Genomic DNA, 22,581 nt, shown 5'->3' on the forward strand with positions numbered 1-22,581 from the left:
AGATTTGTGATGCTGAAAATGAAAATAAACTGTTACATCCTGATTGTTGTCTGATTCCCATGCTCCACTCCTTTATTCAAAGAACCTGTTATGTTAAATCCCCCATGTTACACTTTTCTTGGCATTGAAATAAACACATTTGCTTGCTTGGGATTTTATGGCTCCAAATTCATTCATAATTCACACTTGCAGTGTAGTCTTGTGCTAGCTGATTTTAGTCGTGAGCTATGCTATCGTGTTTCCTCTGTGTAGTGGCGTTAGTGAATACAAAGGCTATTGTTTTAGGCCATAAAATGTTCTTTATTCCAAGGTGAAAACCAGCAAATTTGCAGGTCTTTCTGCTGATGAGTGGCATGCCCCAGTGACATCACAAAAATTGCTCAATATGGATGGGGTGCAATGCATTCTGGGTCCTTCTCCACAGAGCTGTTAGCAAATGCTTTGGTATGTGAGATTACACTGGCACTGATGCATTGCATGGGATTGAGTCGCCGTGGGTTTGAGTGGGATGCAGTTACTCTGCCATATGCATATTAGTGTTAGTTTACACTGTACTCATATGTGTCTGTGGAGCCAGTTCACTGCATGCTTTCAGACATGACCAGTTGCACTATTCCCCAGCCTCAGGGAAGAATGATAAATGTAAAGCAAGAGATCCCAAACAGTCAGCATACTGTATGGTTTACATGTTCCATTTCTCCCCTCTTGACTATGTGCATGCTGGATATTTATTTATACAAAAGATGAATTACGGAGGAAACACTGAGCAGGCCTACTTTGCATAGGGCTGTAGTAGAAATGAGGGTCCTAATAGTGCTATTATAAAACCAACATGATACTAGGGAATCTCATAAATTACAGTCCCAGTTCAATAATTATTTACAATGCATGATACATTTTAGACAGACTAATCCATTTGAACACCTATCTTTACAGGGGCAATTAAGGACAAGAACATTTCTCAAGGGCACAAAAACCCCTCTTGGGATTCTATGTCACTGTTGGTAAATCACCAGGGCTTTGGCCCTCTGTGATAGCTCATGCTGACGCAGTGAAAACATGTTTAATTATACATTGAAATGAAATTGGTGGGAGTAATAATGGTAAGATCCCGAAGGCAAGGGGACTTCAAAGTCAAGGGAGCTGACAGTGTAACAGAGTAGACTGCCTGCCTGGGTTAGTGCTACTATGCAGGAAAGAACAAAAATCATCTCCCTCTCAATGGTAATTTTTGGTCAAGTTACTGGTGGAGTGTGTAAGGATTTCTTTTTTTAATGTATATCATAAATTACACATCCCATTTACGAGTACAGAAATGTATATAATGTGATAGAATGCAATGGAAGATTTTTCTCATTACTGAGTGCAAGAAACATTTTGTCCAGACAGGGGCGTTAAAGACAACAAAATCTGTCAATCGGTTAATTTCAGTTTAGTTTAGTTTTGTAATAGTGGAATAAAAAATATAATGTTTTAGTACAGTATTTAACAGAGAAAATGTTACTTATGGTGATGATTATTGAATGTCATGATTTATGACCAAATCACTAAGGAAAACTGTGCCTCTGCTCTTATCAGTTGTAATTTCTATGACTGCCAGTGGGGGGTACTGTAGCACAAGCCAATTTTAGGAAAATACCGTATAAACTGTAGGCACAGGGAGATTACATATGGTGGCTCTCCCTCTCTGAGCTGTATGACTTTCCAGTCCCTATTTGATCCCTTTTTCTTGCCTTATTGAAAATTGTCTCTCTCGCTCTCTCTTTTTTTGTGAAGATACTTTCAACAATCAGCCAAGAACCCCCTTACTCATCAAATTACATTACCTCATAGCTCAATTACCTCACATGGAGTGCTGAGGCAGATACTGAAATTACTTGAATTCGATTCCACTGAAATTACACAAAGATATAGATGGTTTTGCATGAGGTCTGCAGGTAGCCTAGAGGTTAATTAAGAGCATCAGGTCATAAACCGAAAGGTCGCTGTTTCGAGCTGACTAGGTGAAACATCTCTCCATGTACCCTTGAGCAAGGCGCTCAAACTTAATTGCTACTGTAAGTCTCTCTGGATAAGAGTGTTTACGAAAATGTAAATGCCTGACTGAGAAACAAAGAGCAGTACAAGTGTTTGTGGAGCCAGTGTATACAGTATCTGAGAATCAGAACAAACCACCTGTGAAGGATGACCAACCCATCCACCATTCTACAAACCACTAGACAATATTTTGGCTCGTAGCAACCCCAAATATACATCATCCTTGATCTCCCCATCATTATGGCACCAAGAGACCACCAGCTAAGGAACCAGACATCCATTTTGCTAGTACACAAAACTAAATATATTGAATTCATAGCTTTAACAATAGGCTTAAATACACCTGCAAAAAATATAATATAACATTTTTACATTTACATTTTAGTCATTTAGCAGACGCTCTTATCCAGAGCGACTTACAGTAGTGAATGCATACATTTCATACATTTTCTTTCTCCATACTGGACCCCCATGGGAAACGAACCCACAACCCTGGCATTGCAAACACCATGCTCTACCAACTGAGCCAATGTTACAGTGCGCTTAAGGTGTTATTGCAGCAAAAGTATTCCTTATTCAGATTTTAGTCATAACCTAGATATGAGAGAGAGAGAGAGAGAGAGAGAGAGAGAGAGAGAGAGAGAGAGAGAGAGAGAGAGAGAGAGAGAGAGAGAGAGAGAGAGAGAGAGAGAGAGAGAGAGAGAGAGAGAGAGAGAGAGAGATACTGAGTGGGGGAGCTTCATCTGAACACAAAGAGGGCAGACAGAAACTCGATTACTGGGAAATGTAACTCTGCTGTCAGTGTGACACTGCCAGTGTGGGGTGCAGGCTGTGACTCCCTGATGATACCATCAAAGTCCTCCTTTATTTGTCTTGATGAGGAAGCAATGCTGCATCCCCAGAGCCCCCGGGTGCACACTGATGTCACCTGCCTGTCACCCACCATGACTGGAAGCCTCACTGCTGCCAGGAGTCTAGCACAGATTAATTAAGTCTGCTGCTCAATGCATCAGGTCTTACAATGTGACTGGTCAAAACCAGTAATAACATCCAGCATATATTAGCATATTTGCTGTTATTACTGCTATGAGAACCACTATGATAAAACCACTATAACCACAGTTAGCTAAGATTTCTACTAAAATGACTTCTACTGCTGGTGCTACTTCTACTACTACTGCTACTAGTAGTAGTAGTCCTGGCACTACTACTTTTTCTTCTTTCTTTGTCTGTTGTACGCCTTTTGTTGTTGACTGGCTATGCCCCGCCCTTATTTCTCAAAGACACAAAAGCCAATGCCAGACAGAAATGTGTGCTGCGCCTTTCCAGGATTTGGGTGCACATGCACATTACATACAATACTGCCAGCCCTTGTGTGTGTCTTTTGAATGTCTGAGTCTCAGGCAGCACTTTGTTGAGCCGACAGATTTATCAGCAAGCCTTTGTGAGTGTCCCTTGCCTCTAGCACCTTTGGCTTCTACAGAATGACTGCAGACAAACATGTGGTCTAACGAGAATATACCTCATTTGAGATGTAGAATGGTGGCTTTAGAGTGTTTAAAAGGACCTCTGAATCCCCTGTATTCACAATGGTGACAGGTCACGGATTCAGGTTAACTGTTGATCGTCATTGTCCATTGAAGCACACTATAGGATAATAATTCTATGAATTGAAGTGAAGCATAAAGTGGTTCAATGTAAATGTCTGAAAATAAATCCCATATTCAGGTGCTTATCACCACATGCAAGACAATATATAATGACATGCAGCTAGATTTTTTATTGACTTCCTGAATTCCACCTAGCATATATCTCTATGGCAACCCCATGGCTCTTTTCAAGGTTGCTGCAAAAGAAAAACAAAGTTCAAAACAATCTTAGTCACTCTGGCTCACATCATGCCAGTCTCTGAATAGTACATTTACACTTGTTTTTTAGGGAAAAAAAACTAATATTCCAAACACTTTTTTGGTGTTGGTTTGAAATTATTTTGAATTCACTTCCACTATCTAGCTACCACAGATCTTTTGGTTGCAGTTATCATGTATAGCAGTCTATGGCTTCTGGGAACTCGTAAAGAATGTGTCATTTAGGCACAGATGCACAGACATAGGAATCACAGAGAGGGCAGGCGTAGGAGAGCCAGGGAGAGATAGTGGGGGCTGGTTGTCAGAGCTGAACTCCAGTCCCCACTGACACTAACATGGCCTTCTCTGTTTTCTGTCACAGTGAGATCATCCAGTCCAGGCCTGACTCAATGCCTGGTGTCCCACTCCTCCTCTGGGAGCCACTCTGAATCTCTCTCTCACTAGCACATTGACCCCAACAGATCATGTGTCTACATCTGGGGGGTATGTAGACACTGGAAAAAGCAAACTGGAAAAAGCAAAATAAACATATTGTGTCATTGTGCAAGAACATGCTTAAAACCAACCATTTGAAAACAAACTCTTGATTTGTTTTGGGGTTTCTGTAATCTCATTGTTATCAAACATGCTTAATCTGCTCTTCTTGGAACACAACCATCAGTTTAATTGTCCTCAGCCAATATGTTGTCACGGTTACTTATACTGGATTATCATGGCAAATATGATCACACATGCAATGTCTTCTAATTACAGAGACCATTTCAACACCAGAGGAAAATGTCATCTACGTCATCATCAAACCACTGTTATTCTGTGCAGCATACTGTGTGAAGGCAGAGTGCTGTGTGAAGGCAGAGTGCTGTGTGAAGGCAGAGGGCTGTGTGAAGGCAGAGCGCTGTGTGAAGGCAGAGTGCTGTGTGAAGGCAGAGTGCTGTGTGAAGGCAGAGTGCTGTGTGAAGGCAGCATGCTGTGTGAAGGCAGAGTGCTGTGTGAAGGCAGAGTGCTGTGTGAAGACAGAGTGCTGTGTGAAGGCAGAGTGCTGTGTGAAGGCAGCATGCTGTGTGAAGGCTGTCACTTCACTGCAGTAAATAACATCAGATAGCTGTGGGGGATGTTCTTTAACACCAGGTCTGAGAACAATGTGCACTGGAACAAACTATTGTAGTAGAAGATAGGAATAGAGTGAACGTAGAGAAAACAACTCTGACAGAATAGCACCCTTAGAAATGGACATTTCCCCCCTATTATGTTCTATGAAAGGACCCTAATGAGCACTCCTCATGGGTTTTACATGTTTTCCCCACAGCCCTATGAGGAAACAGGTGCTGCTGTTCCCCCCTTCCTCTGAATCTACTCCAAATGTCAGGGGGAAAGCATGAAGATTGCAAATAAAATATTATTTGTATTGATTTTAATCTTTTATTTTCAATTAGGCCGAGGGCTTAGGTCTTGATTAGATTGGGCCTCTGGCGCTAATGCTATTGATTTTTGTTAGACTCTAAATCCACTCTCCTGCTTATTACAGATCCCTGCTGCCTCCCCCGTGGGCTGTGTTTGCCGTGTTACCAAACATGTAGTCTGCTTCTGATGGGGCCAGAAACCATTTGATTGAAAGTGACAAAATAACACCCCTGCTGTCCCGCGGGCCCTTTTCTATTACCCTGTTATGAACTTCCCTTGGGGATGAAGAAGCGCCGTGCATTCTGGGTTAGTGTGCAGAACAGACACTCCAGCATGATTCTGATCTTTAAACCTCATCTTGGGAATTATTCAGGGCATTTGCAGCACAGAGAAGCACAGAACAGCCTCTCACGCCTGGAGGGTTGTTTAGTGTCTGTGAATCCACCAGTGATAAAGCTAGTGAATGACATCCTCCTACAAGAATCAACCTTTCATATCAAAATGTTTTTTTAAACAACCATTCACACATTAATGAGCTCCAATGTACAACATCACTCAGGGTGATTACTCTCTCTAAACATGAAGTCTTTGCTGTATTCACACAGATCAGATATGGCCATGCCTGGCAACTCATATGGCTGAGCATGAGTGTAAAGACAATTATTTGCATGATTACACAGTCATTGTGTTGCATCCATCCATTGAGATATGGAATTATAGTCAATTCTTTCAGAGGAGAAGCATGGAAGTGAAGAATGCCTGCCATCCACTTTGATGCATGTTTCTCACTATGTATACAGTAACACACAAATCATTCAATCCAAATTTGCCATATGTTCAGTAATGAACTTCAAACCACTTTCAATTTTACATATTTGTATGGCAACCATATAACCCACCACTGGCTCTCTTGTTCCCCACCTATATTTTTGTTGATGTTGTAGAAATATGTGTAGACAATATCATAGACAATATCATTTTTAACATGTAAGTGTAACACAGCAGTAATATTACAAATATTAAATTGAAAAATCGGTGACATTCTGTTGGCATCTGTTTGCTATCTCACCTCAAATTTAATTTCCTCAACATTTTGATTGCTATGGTAACAACATATTAGCTCCCACATTTCCTGCCCCGACCCTGCCCCCCATCTAACCACTGCCAGATTCTCCCAGATTTTATTGTGTTTAAGGAAGTTCCTTATTTCCCTCATTAAGAGTAAATGATCCCACGATGGCGGTATGATGGAGCTCCATGCCAGCACTGGGTTGTTCTCCTGGGAACTCTCCTAGGCACGCTGAAATCTGCCTCAGGAAGACGCCTGCCTCTCTCTTCCTGGTGCTGATATTAAGTCCAAACCCAGGACAAGGTATGGCTGTATGACCTCAAGGCAGCACATCCCAGTCTCTGGCTCTGGGGCTGTGGGTTCATTAGAACACTAAGGATCCACAGATGGTTTAGGAACATTCTAATGCAGGATGGTGGCAAGGCATTTACCATACTCCATGGTGCACTTGGCACAAAGAAGTTATGTGTTTGTCAAATCATTATCAGATTACATAGATCAAACTATTGTACAATGCTCAAATTGTAGGGCTACCTTTAATCCCACACATTGTATTCAACAAACAATCGGTTTGTAAATACCACTGAGGAACCAATGATGCCTTTTTGGCATACATCTATGATAGCATTCCCATTTAAAAAGAGATGTATGCTTTCTCCCCAGAGGATTCAAGCTAACAGACAGCGACCTAATCCATACTGACTATTTGTTGAAAGAAGAAAACAATTGTTTTCCAAAATCTGTCATTCAAATCTGAGTTTTTAATCTCCCTGTTTCCATTTACTAAAAGCTGTGAATGGTTGCATCTTCAAGTGAAATAAATAAGCACTAGGCTTACCTTTGATCCAGCCCTAAAATGTCACAACAATAATACACATATGCCTAGACAATATTCATAATGACTTGTGGCAATGGCTCTAACATGTTTTTGTGTATTTTAGGTATTTTCTTATCAGGGGGTTTGCTTGGGCTCCTCAGGGGAATATGCTCTTAGTCGATGAATGTGAAGCAGCCATCTTCTCGCTTTGACATCAAAGGTGTTACCAAATAGAAGCACTGATAAGGGAATTTATATGTTTAAGGTAATGACTAAAGAATTCCACCCTGAAGCGTAATTGATGGATTGTGTAACATATATAATGAATAATTAGAATGATAAACTTCAGTCCAATAAGGTTTGGTCGAGACAAGTAGAAATGCGTGTGTGTGTGGTTTGGTCGAGACAAGTAGAAATGTGTGTCTGTGTCTTAAGAAAACACAGAGAACAATTAAACTATTCATGACCTGACCTGGCTAGAACTCTGAGAAACTTACGGGAGGAAAGGGAGTCACGTCAAGGTCCCTCGAATCTCGGGGGGATGGAACTGCCAGCTTGGTAGTGATAAACGAGTGGTGAGAACTATGGGGAAAGATACATCCCACCTACTGTTTGTGTGTATGTATGTGCATGTAGTAGGTAGGGAGGGAGTGAGTTATAAAATGGCATGTCTTTGTATTATGGACTTTAGAAAGTTCTCGTGAATAAACTTTACGAGTCTTTGTCTAATTATTATTAAACCCAGGGTCTTACAAACCTCGGGGATTAGTCAAAGTTTAAATAATTGTTAGCTATTATCATTGGGATTGAAAATTCTCATGAGTGAAAGATTATCAGGGCCTCCTGAGAAGGGCTAGTGATCCAAACCGACTGTTCCACAAGACTGCTTACCCTCCTTCAGAGGTGGTCAATTGCAAAAGATAGACAGTAATATAATTCCTATTAAATGAAAGGTGAATGTCAATAATCAGATTAATATGTTTATTTCGCACCATTAAACCCAATTAAATTCGTATAATTTACATCAATTAGTATACTTGCAAACAGAGTACAATTCATGTTCAATTACTGCCAAATGGTATGCTCATCGTCCATAACAATAAACAAATAAACTATTGACAATACATCCATGTCAGGGCTTTCGGAAGGATCGGACCAATACGCAGCGTGATCGTAGTTCCACATCTTTTATTCAGTCGTGAAACTCATGCAATAAACCATAAACTTGAAATACAAAAACAAGAAAGCCATGACGCAGAGCAGGCATACACTACTCACAAAATAATCACCCACAAAACACCAGTGGGACAAACATCAACTTAAATATGGCCTCCAATTAGAGACAACGACAACCGGAGGTCATGCGAAACAAAAACTAACCTAGATATACAAAACAAGAAACTAAACATAGAAATACAAAAACGGACAAACACCCCCTGTCACGCCCTGACCTACTCTGCCATAGAATATAACAACTTACTATGGTCAGGACGTGACAATCCACTGGTACTTCTAAACATATTGAATGTACTGTAACTGTATCCTCCAAAAGGGCCCTTTAATTCTGGGTAAATACAACACCATGCAACATTGTGCTAGCCTTTTGCCAACACAATCTGTCTTCATTTTTTAGGAAAGCCTATGGGCTGACTCGTAAAGGAGCATCAAGCAGAAAACAGGCTTCATATTTCTTCCAGCTCATATATTCTCATTATGCAGCCCTTCAGACGTCAATGAGGGGATTTCTGCCCCACAGAGATACCCACAGTAGAAAAAAGAGGAAGGGGAGAGGGGAGAGAGTGAGGGAGGGAGACTGAGAGAGAGAGCGGGAGAGAGAGTGCAAGAGAGAGAGAGAGAGATGCGTGTATAGATATCTGTAAAGGATGAGTGGTCAGAGTGACACAGCGACACACTAAGGAAAGGGGACGATAGGGGATATATTTATTCATGCTAGGTCTGTGAACTTTGACACCTCTGACAGAGGTTCCCTTTGTTTGCAAACCCAACTCTGACGACAGGAGCTCATTAATTTCCTCTTGCTTTGTATCTATAGGACATTTAGCATTCTGACTCAGAATGTCATAGTGTCTGGTGGTGGCAGAAGTGATGCTGTAGGTGCTGATGATATCATATTTTACTGTAGTTATTTACAGGCTAGTAACCACACAGAGTGTTCTCTCATTACTGTCTCGGAATAGTGGATCGGTTACCCACATAAGCTACCCACATAATCCACATTTCCAGTAAACTCTATTCACAATCTATGCTTCCCGTGAATTAATGAAAGTAATTTCATAGGCTACATGTATGTCTTATCGAATGACCTTAGGTCACCTCCAGAGGCATTACTTCCAAGTAAAACAAGATCTGATTTGACAAATGGGTTTCCCAGATGGTCTTAAGGAATCATGACTATAGCCCACAAACAAGACTGTATTACTGCTATGCCTTCGACATTGCTGCTGTCACAACAGATAGTGTTTTGAAAGTGTGTTTCAAAAATTATGTGAAACCCGTATTCCCTATGCGCATTTCATATAATGCCATAATTTTGTTGAGCACACATTTTAATATTTTGAAGGGAATCAGAATACATTGTATTGTATGTAACACTGTATGACTACTGTATGTAATGTGTCTAAAAACGATGACCTTTTCTCGTTTGGGCAAAAGACTGTTCTTCGTCCTCTCTTCTCTGTGACTAAGAAACTGATAAGTGGTCGAGTGCTCGAGATGTGGGACCCACCCCTGCTTGGGAACTATCCTCTACGAAACCTGCCCTTACCCCTATTGCACATAGATCTATGTATAGCCCTCGTGGGAGTCTAATAACCCCACTCAGGGACTCGGGACCTGCCCTCAGAAGATCCTACACCATAAGTCCGTCCACCTACGGATTTCGCACAGGACACACCCCCACTTGGGATCGATCCTACTACAGAACCTGCCCTTACCCCTATTGCATATAGGCCTACGACCGGTCGTATAAACACAATGGGACTACTGAATAAACTCAGGCTTTCTATGTCTGTATCCTATAAATTGTATTCAGCCTATGACCCTCCTCTCCCCAAGATGTCAGAATGAGTGGTAACAGGTGTAGGAACTTGCCTACCTTGTTTTGTGCCGGCCCCTGTTAAACTGATTCAGACTCTTCAGTTCAACTGCAAATCATGGTGAATCCTGCCGACAACACCAACTGTTAGGTTCTGAACAGAGTAAAAACTCAAACGGACAAGCAGAAAAAGCTCAAATCAAGTTTATTCAACCCACAGAGGAGAGAGGATGCAGGAGTTAAGCAAATCTAATAGAGAAAAGTACTATATCTATCTATGCTACACTGATTTCTATTCAATCCCTAAGTGTTTTTTCACATGTAGCCTGTATGAGTTATGCATAGGCTACCTCTAACACTCTGCATGCTTAGGTGGGATGGTACAGTCATTGTATTGTGGTAGTTAGAGATGCTACAGTACTGTATGTACAATCTGCTCTTCAAATAATGAGACAGGGTTTTTTCAGTATGACAAGAAATCAGATTGTATTTGATGGAGCACTCTTGGTATGTGCAGTCTGCCTCATATAAAGATCCTATTACACTCAGTCCTCAGCGAATGCATTGTGTAATCCGGTCAATGTGATTAAAATGGCCTGAATTAGATTAGGTTTGATTCTATTCAGTCTGTTCATTTCCTCTCTCAGACGTATCAGGTTAAGCACTTGAGAGAACAGGATGAAATCTATCAAGTAAGACCAATCTCTGGATATGAAAAGGGATGTATAGACTAGTGTTGAATGTAGCCTGTAACATTTTACAAGAAACCCCAGGTTATGCACATAGGTCATAGTGTAGTAGTGTGTCATCTAATTACATCACTCTCAGCCATAAACATTGTTTTCCAGGAATGATTGACCCTGTCCAGACCACACCAACAGCTACCCAGTAGAACTGTATCCAACTATTGCCCATATAACCTAGCTGACAGCATTCATTTCCAATGTTTAGATGCACATTTCATCACTGAGCAATGCTTAGATGGCAGGTGTCTGCTGAAATCCAAATTAGCACCCAGTAATTTGGTGGTGGTTGAAAGGCTAATTTGATTGCTAGCTGACCTCCCCCACCTCACACAGCTGGTCAGTGGCACAGAAACAGAGTGAGTGCTTTAATGATGCTGCTGATGCTGCTGCTGCTGTCTGAAGTGCTGAAACAACTTGTCCCCACAGAGACTAATATGGGGTCCGAGTCTCCCTACCTAGTCTGACCATTAGGTTCTCATAGGCTATATTGAGAATTAGCTGTTGATGTACTGATACAAATTATGTGAATGGTAATTTCAATATTTGTATTTTTACTATGTGGTTGAATATTTAGCCTACCTGCATAATGTTGCTCCTATACAAACCATGCACTTGAATAATCATATTGTCACGAATTCCACCGAAGGTGACTCCCCTGCCTGCTCGGGCGGCGCTCGGCGGTCGTCGTCACCGGCCTACTAGCCGCCGCTGATCCCTTTTTCCTTTTCGTTTGGTATGTCTTATTGTTTGCACCTGTTCCCCATTTGGTTCTCTTGATTTATGGTTATTTAAGCCTGTTTAGCCCGCACAGGTTTGTGCGGGATTATTTACGTCAGTGTGTGTTGTTATTGAAAGTGCTGGCGATCGTATAGTGTTGTTTTATGTGCGTGCTGTGCACATGTTGTTTTTGGGCACCTCGCATTTTCACGCCGGTTGTGTTGGCGTCGACCGTTTTTGTTTGTGTTACGGAATAAACACATTATCTCCTTACCTCTGCTCTCTGCGCCTGACTCCTACCACCACTCCTAGCATTTACTGACAGAATCCCGCACCACTGACGTAAATAATCCCGCACAAACCTGTGCGGGCTAAACAGGCTTAAATAACCATAAATCAAGAGAACCAAATGGGGAACAGGTGCAAACAATAAGACATACCAAACGAAAAGGAAAAAGGGATCAGCGGCGGCTAGTAGGCCGGTGACGATGACCGCCGAGCGCCGCCCGAGCAGGCAGGGGAGTCACCTTCGGTGGAATTCGTGACAGTGGAGAGTCCAGACCAGGTTTCCACTGTGCGCATTCCCTCAGAGTATGCCGATTTGGCTATCGCCTTCTGTAAAAAGATGGCGACCCGATTACCACCTCATCGACGAGGGGATTGCGTGATAAACCTCCAGGTAAACGCTACACTTCCCAGGAGTCACGTGTACCCATTGTCACAGGAGGAGACGTTGGCTATGGAGACATATGTCACGGAATCTCTGAGTCAGGGGTACATTCGGCCCTCCATCTCACCCGTCTCCTCGAGTTTCTTTTTCGTGAAGAAAAAGGATGGTGGGCTGCGTCCATGCATTGATTATCGAGGTCTAAATTCTATCACAGTAGGGTTTAGTTACCCGCTACCTCTCATCGCTACGGCGGTGGAATCATTTCACGGTGCACGTTTTTTCACGAAATTGGACCTCAGGAGCGCATACAATCTGGTGCGTATCCGGGGAGGAGACGAGTGGAAAACCGCATTCAGTACCACATCGGGCCACTATGAGTACCTCGTCATGCCGTATGGGTTAAAGAATGCTCCAGCCGTCTTTCAATCCTTTGTTGACGAGATTCTCAGGGACCTGCACGGGCAGGGGGTGGTGGTGTATATTGATGACATCCTGATCTATTCCGCCACCCGCGCCGCGCATGTCTCCCTGGTGCGCAAGGTGCTTGGGCGACTGCTGGAGAATGACCTGTACGTCAAGGCTGAGAAATGTGAGTTTTTCAAACGAGCCGTTTCCTTCCTGGGGTATCGCATTTCCACCTCGGGGGTGGGGATGGAGGATGACCACGTTAAAGCCGTGCGTAATTGGCCGACTCCGACCACGGTAAAGGAGGTGCAGCGGTTTTTAGGGTTTGCCAATTACTACCGGAGGTTTATCCGGGGCTTTGGTCAAGTTGCTGCTCCCATTACCTCACTGCTGAAGGGGGGTCCGGCACGCTTGCGCTGGTCAGCAGAGGCGAAAAGAGCGTTCAGTCGACTGAAGGAGCTGTTTACCAACGCTCCCTTGCTGGCTCATCCTGATCCCTCTTTGGCATTCATAGTGGAGGTGGACGCGTCCGAGACTGGGGTGGGGGCCGTGCTATCACAGCGCTCAGGCACGCCACCCAAACTCCGCCCGTGCGCTTTCTTTTCCAGGAAGCTCGGGCCGGCGGAGCATAACTATGACGTGGGGGACTGGGAGTTGTTAGCTGTGGTCAAGGCTCTGAAGGTGTGGAGACATTGGCTTGAGGGGGCTAAGCACCCTTTCCTCATCTGGACTGACCACCGTAATCTCGAGTACATCCGGGCAGCTAGGAGACTGAATCCGTGTCAGGCCAGGTGGGCCATGTTCTTTACCCGTTTCCGGTTCACGATCTCTTATCGGCCAGGTGCACAGAACACGAAGGCCGACGCACTGTCCCGCCTATATGACACCGAGGAGAGGGCCATCGATCCGGCTCCCATCATTCCAGCGTCGTGCTTGGTAGCTCCGGTGGTATGGGAGTTGGACGCGGAGATCGAGCGGGCGTTACGGTTGGAACCTGCACCATCGCAGTGTCCGGCAGGTGTCCAGTACGTGCCGCTTGGTCTCCGTGATCGATTGATTCGATGGGCCCATAATCTCCCCTCTTCGGGTCACCCTGGGATCGAGAGGACAGTGCGGAACCTGAGGGGAAAGTACTGGTGGTCCACCTTGGCCAAGAACGTACTGTTGTATGTTTCCTCCTGCTCGTTGTGTGCGCTCAGAGCAAGGCTCCTCGACACCTGCCTAGAGGGAAATTACACCCCCTCCCCGTTCCACAGCGGCCGTGGTCGCACTTGTCAGTGGACTTCCTCACTGACCTTCCCGTCTCTCAGGGAAATGCCACTATCCTGGTCGTTGTGGATCGGTTCTCGAAGTCCTGCCGTCTCATCCCGTAGCCCGGTCTCCCTACGGCTCTGCAGACTGCGGAGGCCCTGTTTACCCATGTCTTCCGGCACTACGGGGTGCCCGAGGACATCGTTTCTGATCGAGGTCCCCAGTTCACGTCCAGAGTTTGGAGGGCGTTCATGGAACGTTTGGGGGTCTCGGTCAGCCTGACCTCGGGTTTCCACCCCGAAAGTAATGGGCAGGTGGAGAGGGTTAACCAAGAGGTGGGTAGGTTTCTAAGGACGTATTGCCGGGACCGGCCCAGGGAATGGGCGAGATACGTCCCATGGGCAGAAATAGCCCAAAATTCCCTACGTCACTCATCGACCAACATGTCACCGTTCCAGTGCGTGTTGGGCTACCAGCCGGTCCTGGCTCCATGGCACCAGAGCCAGACCGAGGCTCCTGCGGTGGAGGATTGGGTGCAGCGCTCAAAGGACACTTGGAGAGCCGTCAAAGACGCACTCACTAAGGCGAGTGGATGGCAGAAGAAGAGCGCTGACCAGCACCATAGTGAGACCCCTGTGTTTGCACCAGGGGATCGAGTCTGGCTCTCGGCTAGAAACCTGCCCCTCCGCTTGCCCTGCCGGAAGCTGGGCCCGCAGTGTGTAGGGCCGTTTAAAGTCCTGAGGAGGATAAACGAGGTGTGTTACCGGTTACAACTTCCATCTTACTACTGTATTAACCCCTCGTTTCATGTGTCTCTCCTCAGGCCGGTGGTGGCTGGTCCCATGCAGGAAGGTGAGGTGCCGGAGGTTCCTCCACCCCCGCTGGACATTGGGGGGTCCCCGGCGTATAAGATACGCGCCATTCTGGACTCCAGACTCCGGGGGGGGGGGCCCTATAGTACCTCGTCGACTGGGAGGGGTACGGCGCGGAGGAGAGGTGCTGGGTACCTAGGAAGGACATTTTGGACCCCCCACTACTGAGGGAATTCCACCGCCTTCATGGGGATCGCCCTGCGCCTCGCCCTCCGGGTCGTCCTCGAGGCCGGTGGCGGCGCGCTGCGGGAGCTGCGCGTCAGGAGGGGGGTACTGTCACGAATTCCACCGAAGGTGACTCCCCTGCCTGCTCGGGCAGCGCTCGGCGGTCGTCGTCACCGGCCTACTAGCCGCTGCTGATCCCTTTTTCGTTTTCGTTTGGTATGTCTTATTGTTTGCACCTGTTGCCCATTTGGTTCTCTTGATTTATGGTTATTTAAGCCTGTTTAGCCCGTACAGGTTTGTGCGGGATTATTTACGTCAGTGTGTGTTGTTATTGAAAGTGCTGGCGATCGTATAGTGTTGTTTTATGTGCGTGCTGTGCACCTGTTGTTTTTGGGCACCTCGCATTTTCACGCCGGTTGTGTTGGCGTCGACCGTTTTTGTTTGTGTTACGGAATAAACACATTATCTCCTTACCTCTGCTCTCTGCGCCTGACTCCTACCACCACTCCTAGCATTTACTGACACATATCCTGTGATGTTGATTGATTTACATTTACAATTCCAATTCCATTTTCCTTCCATTTAATAATCTTCATTCTAACAGCCTGGTCTGTCACCCCCAACCCCTCCCCCTCCCCAAAACCGGCGTGCCCATTCTGTGACTGGAATAATGCTGCTGTCATTGAGGGTCTTTTAACCCGGTCACAACATTGAGAAGTTGTGGAGGGTTTTCTCGGTTGCCATGGATTTCTAAACGCTATTGACTGCGATAGGGTCCCTTTCTCTGAACGTCTTTGTAGAAGAAAACCTATTAGTTTTTCTTCTTTTTCACAAGGGGGGCGATAGCATCTATGCTCGAGGAAGCGTTTTCGTGTCATTCTAGTTCTGTCTGACCAATTGCGCACGTTTTGAGATTCAGTAGCGCGAAGCATCTCAGACCGCTTTAAACTAAATTCAACCTCATCAAACTACTGGAACGATAGGAACTGCTCTTAAAAGGTACGTGTATTTACTTTTGTAAATGTTTCTTTGCATTTTTTTTCTTCGGTAAAGGCATAGTCTACATGTTGTTATACCTCATATGTTCTTGTAATTAGTTCTTGATTTTGTGATACTTTTCTCTAAAGTAGGCAGGCATAAATTATCACAACCGTTACATCAAGTACCCTACTTAGATATAATAACCAAAATAACATATAGTGAATTGTCTATTATGGAACGACATACACAATCAAATAGAAAATGTCAGAGTGAATAGATAAATAACTCATAGGAAAATGACAATGTAGCCTAGAATGGATGTTTGCATCTATTTGCCTGGTTTGTTTAATTGTAATGATAAACAATGTTGGCTTACATGCCTTCATCTAATTGATTTCAGTTACATCTACATGGATTTCTTAAAACAATATCTACTGATCTTACAGCATGCATAGTGCTTTATGTTGCATAGCAACATATATCATGGCCAGTAATGTCTTGCAATGTCTTGCAAGTCTTTTCACAATTTGGAATTATAGCCCACACAACTAAAGGACACATTATGGACACCTGTATAATTTGTTATTGGGGGCAAGGGGAGAAACTAACCCCCCCCCCCCCCCCCCCCCCCCCATTCCCACCCCCATACCCCCTTAGGCTACCCTCCAGGCATAATCAGACAGTAATAGAAATAAGCAAGAATATGTGCAAACTGTATATTTAGTTTGTATTTACTTTTCTTAGAGTTCAATTATTTGTAACATACTTTTGATAGTACTTTGATATTACTTGCTGGTCATTTCAGTAGGCTAGAGATCAGAGAGAAAAAAGGTGTTCAACATTTCTTTATTGCAAGATGTTGGTGGTTCATCTCCTGACATGTTGAATATTCTCCTAAAAGACCATGAAAAATACTTTTGTGTTGTCAAGCCCACAGTAGTCTTAATTACTTCTATGTGCAAACATGGCAAGAACTGAACTGAGTTTCTTCCTTTGAATTGTTAACGAGGACTGCAAATCACCTGTACAATTGTGTGTACTCTAGATTTGTTCTTCTGTCTTTTTGAACGATTCACTACCTAGACTACAATCAGGTAGCCTAACAAGAGGCAAATGTTAGTGGGCAGATGCACACCGGATTCATCTCTGAGTACAGCAATCATCTGCCACTGAGAGCCACTCCAAGATTCTTGATTACTTTTCCCCATCGAGGAAATTCATCTCCATTTTATGCATTGGTTTGGATTATGGGGCAAGGGGTTTTTGTGGAGAGCACATGGCGTGACAAAATGATGAGTGATTTCTCTTTAATGAGTATGATTAGTCACATTAGAAGTACTCAGCAGATTGACGTTATTGTATTTCGGAGCTTCTACATTTCATAATTGATTTGGAGCAAGATGGAACAGGTGATGATGATTTGTATTTGTGTGAGTCTAAAGATACCAGTGTGTACAGTATAATGCATACTTTGTTTTTGCCTCAATGATTCCTCTCATAATATGCTTTTGCTAATTAAAATAGGTAAGTAGTCAAAAATAGCTCAGGAGGAATACTCCACCTTCAAAGTTTTGTGTTTTGGTCAGTGGTTTCACAGCACACAGTAAAGTGCCTCTTGGGGGTTATTTGTTTAGAACGCCTATATGGTTCTCCTGTCATATTATTAAATTCCCTTTTCTTCATGTGCTTGTGTGCAGCAACTCTTGCCAAGCCACATCAATTAGATGGACCTTGTGAAGATCACACTTCCATTTCTGGTCATAGCTCAGCTTCTCCCTAAGCACAGAACAAAAATACGTTATTTTGAACTCCTTTTGGTAAAGGTGGATTGATGGGCCTATACCTTTTTTTCCTGCAGTATGTATAATGAGTGTATACCACCTTAAGTGTGATATCCTGTAGAGATGTCATGTTGAACCAGTTAGTGCATTATATTTCCAGGCTAAGGATGAGAGTCTATCATGGCACTTGGTGATCACGAGTCATCCCAAGCTTCTCAGTATTCAGGCCATTGGTGCTGTGTACCCAAAAGTTGGTTGAATACTTCTCACCAAACAAGTTGAATGAAGTTCAGTGTAACTGGACAAGGAAGGGCTTCACCACCAACTACGTACCTGCAGGTCCATGTCAGCCAGGCAAACTTCTCTGACCACTTAACATGAGTCTCTGACCAGACACATTTCATGCCTATTTTGTTTTAAGGTTACAAAAATGCATGAAAAATACCAGATTGTGGAATGCTAGTAAGGCTACTGAGATGGACTTTCAACATGGTTTGGACTGCACAGTGGACTCTAAAAAGTGACCAAGAATGACCAATCCCTCATTCATGCATGTGAATACATCCACATTATCATCTGGACTGTACCTGTCAGACAGTGTGTCCAACTGACATGTACTCAGACAACATCAATTTCATTCCCTTACTCTCTCTTCCATACACAGACCCAAATTCAGTCACACAAACAAACACCTGTGCCCATAACTACGTCCACTGCATTTATTTTTCATGTTCATGCAATCCTTAATACAAACACGCAATGCCTCCTGAGGCAGAATGACTTTTAAAGCTGAGAGACACAGTGTGTGTGAATGCATGTGTATTTGTGTTTGTGCACACGAGCGTGTTTTCTATGTGTGAGAGGGATAGAAAGAGAGAGAGAGAGAGAGAGCGAGAGCGAGAGAGAGAGCAAACTACAGGGAGAGAGAGAGCGAGAGCGAGAGAGAGAGAGAGACTCCATTACTCTACAGCAGGGGTGTCAAACTCATTCCATGGAGGGCCTAGTGTCTGCAGGTTTTTGGTTTTTCCTTTCAATTAAAACCTAGATAAGCAGGTGAGGGGAGTTCTTTACTAATTAGTTACCTTCATTAATCAATCAAGTACAAGGGAGGAGTGAAAACCAGGAGGAGTGAAAACCAGCAGACACTCGGCACTCCGTGGAATGAGTTTGACACCTGTGCTCTACAGGCACCCTGCTGACTGATGGAATACAGATTACACAGATACTTGTTAGAGATTACAGATGAGCTTGACAACGGGAAGCAGACATTAATAGCCATACATTGCCCATATATGATGCCCCTTAATCTCTTAATCTATAAAACACTGGTGATTCATAACACAGATTAGCCTTTCGGACCTTCTCTGGACTGTGACAGAGAGCAATTATATTGACCCAGGAACAGATACTGATATCTTAAACACTGATTATATGAAACATTGTGACACACCTAGATGTACTCCAGACAACAGACTCTGTATGGTATGGATGACAGTGTGTTGGAAGATGTGTGGTGGAACCTAGCAAATATCCAGGCATAATTGAACTTCAACTCAGGCTTCCGTTGGTACAAGCAATTACAAGCTATTTGTAGGATACCTATAAAATTGAATCCGGGGAGAGATAGCGGCAAGAGAATTATTCTGTCCATTCAGGCTGGGGGGGGGGGGGGGTATGATGAAGATGTAATGATAAGAGGTTGTGATCAACCAGAATTCACCTTCATATCTTATTTAACAGGCCACTGTATTATTGGGGCCACTGGTGAATATGATCAATGGCAGCCTGCGCTGCACGGACAATTAATCTGCAAAGTTAATACTGAAGGACAAACCTGCAACGAGGTCAATGTTATCACACATGTTCTGGAGTTCCTATCCCAGAACAACCCAGTGGGAGGGCGATAGGAGGCGTCTCTCTCGCTGGCAAGGTCCCCTGTACACTTCCGGGCTTAAGGCAATGGCTGGGTGTATCATTCTTCATGTTCTTTCAGTGCCACTTGTTCTGCCTCAGTACATGGTGAAAATTGCAACTTCTGGTACAAATTTGTACAGTTATATAAAAAACGAATCCACAAAATCATGTTAGTATTTTTCATCTTGCAATGTTTTCATAGGAATGAGAACCACAACCAATAGGATTAGGTTTTATTGGAGGCCGTTTGAGCCAACTGTGCATTGCTTTTCTGAAAGAACAGGGTTTACAATCTAGCACTAAGCCACTCCAGCCCCTGCATGCCTATATTCAATCAGATGTATAGTGCCTTTTGTTTTTTGGTGGTTTGAATTTCCACAAGTGATTCTAATAAAAGTGTAAAAACACAAAATGGCCAAAAGTACATCTTATTCCAAAATCATGGGCATTAATATGGAGTTGGTCCCCCTTTGCTACTATAACAGCCTCCACTCTTCTGGGAAGGCTTTCCACTAGATGTTGTAACATTATTGCAGGGACTTGCTTCCATTCAGCCACTAGAGCAAAAGTGAGGTTGGGCACAGATGTTGGGAGATTAGGCCTGGGTCGCAGTCAGCGTTCCAATTCATCCCAAAGGTGTTTGATGGGGTTGAGGTCAGGGATCTGTGCAGGCCAGTCAAGTTCTTCCACACCGATCTCAACAAACCATTTCTTTATGGACCTTGCTTTGTGCATGGGGACATTGCCATGCTGAAACAGGAAAGGGCCTTCCCCAAACTATTGCTACAAAATTGGAAGAACAGAATCATCTAGAATGTCATTGTATGCTGCGGCGTTGAGATTTACCTTCACTGGAACTAGAGGGCCTAGCCCGAACCATGAAAAACAGCCCCAGACCATTATACCTCTTCCACCAAACTTTACAGTTGCATTCGGGCAGGTTGCGTTCTCCTGGCATCTGCCAAACACAGATTCGTCCGTCGGACTGCCGGATGGTGAAGCGTGATTCATCACTACAGAGAATGTCCACTGCCCTAGGGTCCAATGGCGGCGAGCTTTACACTACTCCAGCCGACGATTACCATTGCGCATTGTGACTTTAGGCTTGTGCTCGGCTATGGAAACCAATTTCATGAAGCTTCCGGCAAACAGCTCTTGCGCTGACGTTGCTTCCAGAGGCAATTTGGAACTCGGTGGTGAGGTTTGCAACCAAGGACAGATGATCTTTACGCACTACATGCTTCAGCACTCGGCAATCCCGTTCTGTGAGCTTGTGTGGACTACCACTTTGCAGCTGAGCCGTTGTTGCTCCTATACTTTTCCACTTCACATTAACAGGACTTACAGTTGACCGGGGAAGCTCTAGCAGGGCAGAAATTTGACAAACTGACTTGTTGGAAAGGTGCCACATTGAAAGTCTCTTTAGAACGGGCCATTTTACTGCTAATGTTTGTCTATGGAGATTGCATGGCTGTGTGCTCTAGAAGGATTTTATATGCCTGTCAGCAACGGGTGTGGCTGAAATAGCCAAATCCGCTAATTTGAAGGGGACCACATACTTTTTGTATAAATATGTAATGTATTTTAGTAATTTTATACACCGGTCAGCAACGGGTGTGGCTGAAATAGCCGAATCCACTAATTTGAAGGGCTGTCCACATACTTTTGTATATATAGTGTATAAGGTCCTCAAAGGTATAACAAAACCTGACAGCCTTAACACAAAGAGTACGTTTTTTTGTTGTTGTATTTTACCCCCTTTTTCTCCCCAATTTCGATCTTGTCTCATCGCTGCAACTCCCCAACAGGCTCGGGGGAGGTGAAGGTCGAGTCATGCATTCTCTGAAACGTGACCCACCAAACCGCGCTCCTTAACCCGGAAGCCAGCAGCACCAATGTATCGGAGGAAACACTGTTCAACTGACGACCGATGTCAGCCAGCAGGCGCCCGGCCAGCCACAAAGAGAGCATGAGCATGAGCATGATGAACCAAGTAAAGTTCCCCTGGCCAAACCCTCCCCTATCCCGGACGATGCTGGGTCAATTGTGCGTCGTCCTATGCGACTCCCGGTCACGGCCGGTAGGACACAGCCTGGGATAGAACCCGGGTCTGTAGTGATGCCTCAAGCACTGTGATGCAGTGCCTTAGACCGCTGCACCACTCGGTAGGCCAGAAGTTGTTATCCTAAATAAAAGTCAGCAAAATGATTCACATTTCAATTGCAGTCTCAATTCCAGATAACTCATGAATATAAGAGCGTACTGAACAAAGATGAAAGACATAAAAGAGGCATTGAATAGAGGGGATCACAGTCTTCTTGTGTGTATTGTGTGGGCAAGGTTAGGAGGACCCCCCTAGGGAAGTGGTGTAGAAGGGCAGACAGGATGAGGAGGACAGGACAGATGTGACAGACAGGCACGTGGACAGGAAAAGAGCCATTGTCTCAAGTGGCATGATAAGAGCAGGAATCAGACAGTTTCCCTCCCTTCCCTCTCAGTTGTTGGGTAAATGTCATTTGAAACCACTAGGCTAGAGATAATGGGGAGTGTAATTTAGGAGGATACATGAGGCTCATGTTTAACATCTACTACATGCAGTGCTATTGTAATAGAGCAGCCACAGGCCGTTTGTTTCTTGAGTGAATGGTCAGGGGGCCGAAACATAATTACAAGTCATTTATAGACTGCAAATTGACCACAAGAAGCCCAACAGAAATAATATTTGACTAAAACATAATCATTTCAAACCTTGCTTACATTTGTATACGATCACATATATCTCGTTATAATGCGTAGGAATACATCGGAACAGATTTCCAAAATAAAAAAATC

General features: G+C 44.1%; 1 protein-coding gene across 4 annotated transcripts in view; it reads left to right on the forward strand.

The window, feature by feature from the left end:
* Nucleotides 1–15,735: 15,735 nt before the first annotated feature.
* The window catches only part of LOC106565729 (neural cell adhesion molecule L1-like protein), an 87,581-nt gene continuing 80,735 nt past the window's right edge, over nucleotides 15,736–22,581 (forward strand). For 3 of the 4 annotated variants that reach the window (XM_014133154.3, XM_014133158.3, XM_014133160.3), the window contains exon 1: nucleotides 15,737–16,072. The gene's annotated coding sequence lies outside the window, so the exon portion shown is untranslated. Of the gene's footprint in view, nucleotides 16,073–22,581 lie in introns of all 4 variants that reach the window. The other variant, XM_014133159.3, reaches the window with a different exon arrangement.

This window comes from Salmo salar, chromosome 12, assembly GCF_965601325.2.
Source record: "Salmo salar chromosome 12, fSalSal1, whole genome shotgun sequence".
Taxonomy (NCBI): domain Eukaryota; kingdom Metazoa; phylum Chordata; class Actinopteri; order Salmoniformes; family Salmonidae; genus Salmo; species Salmo salar.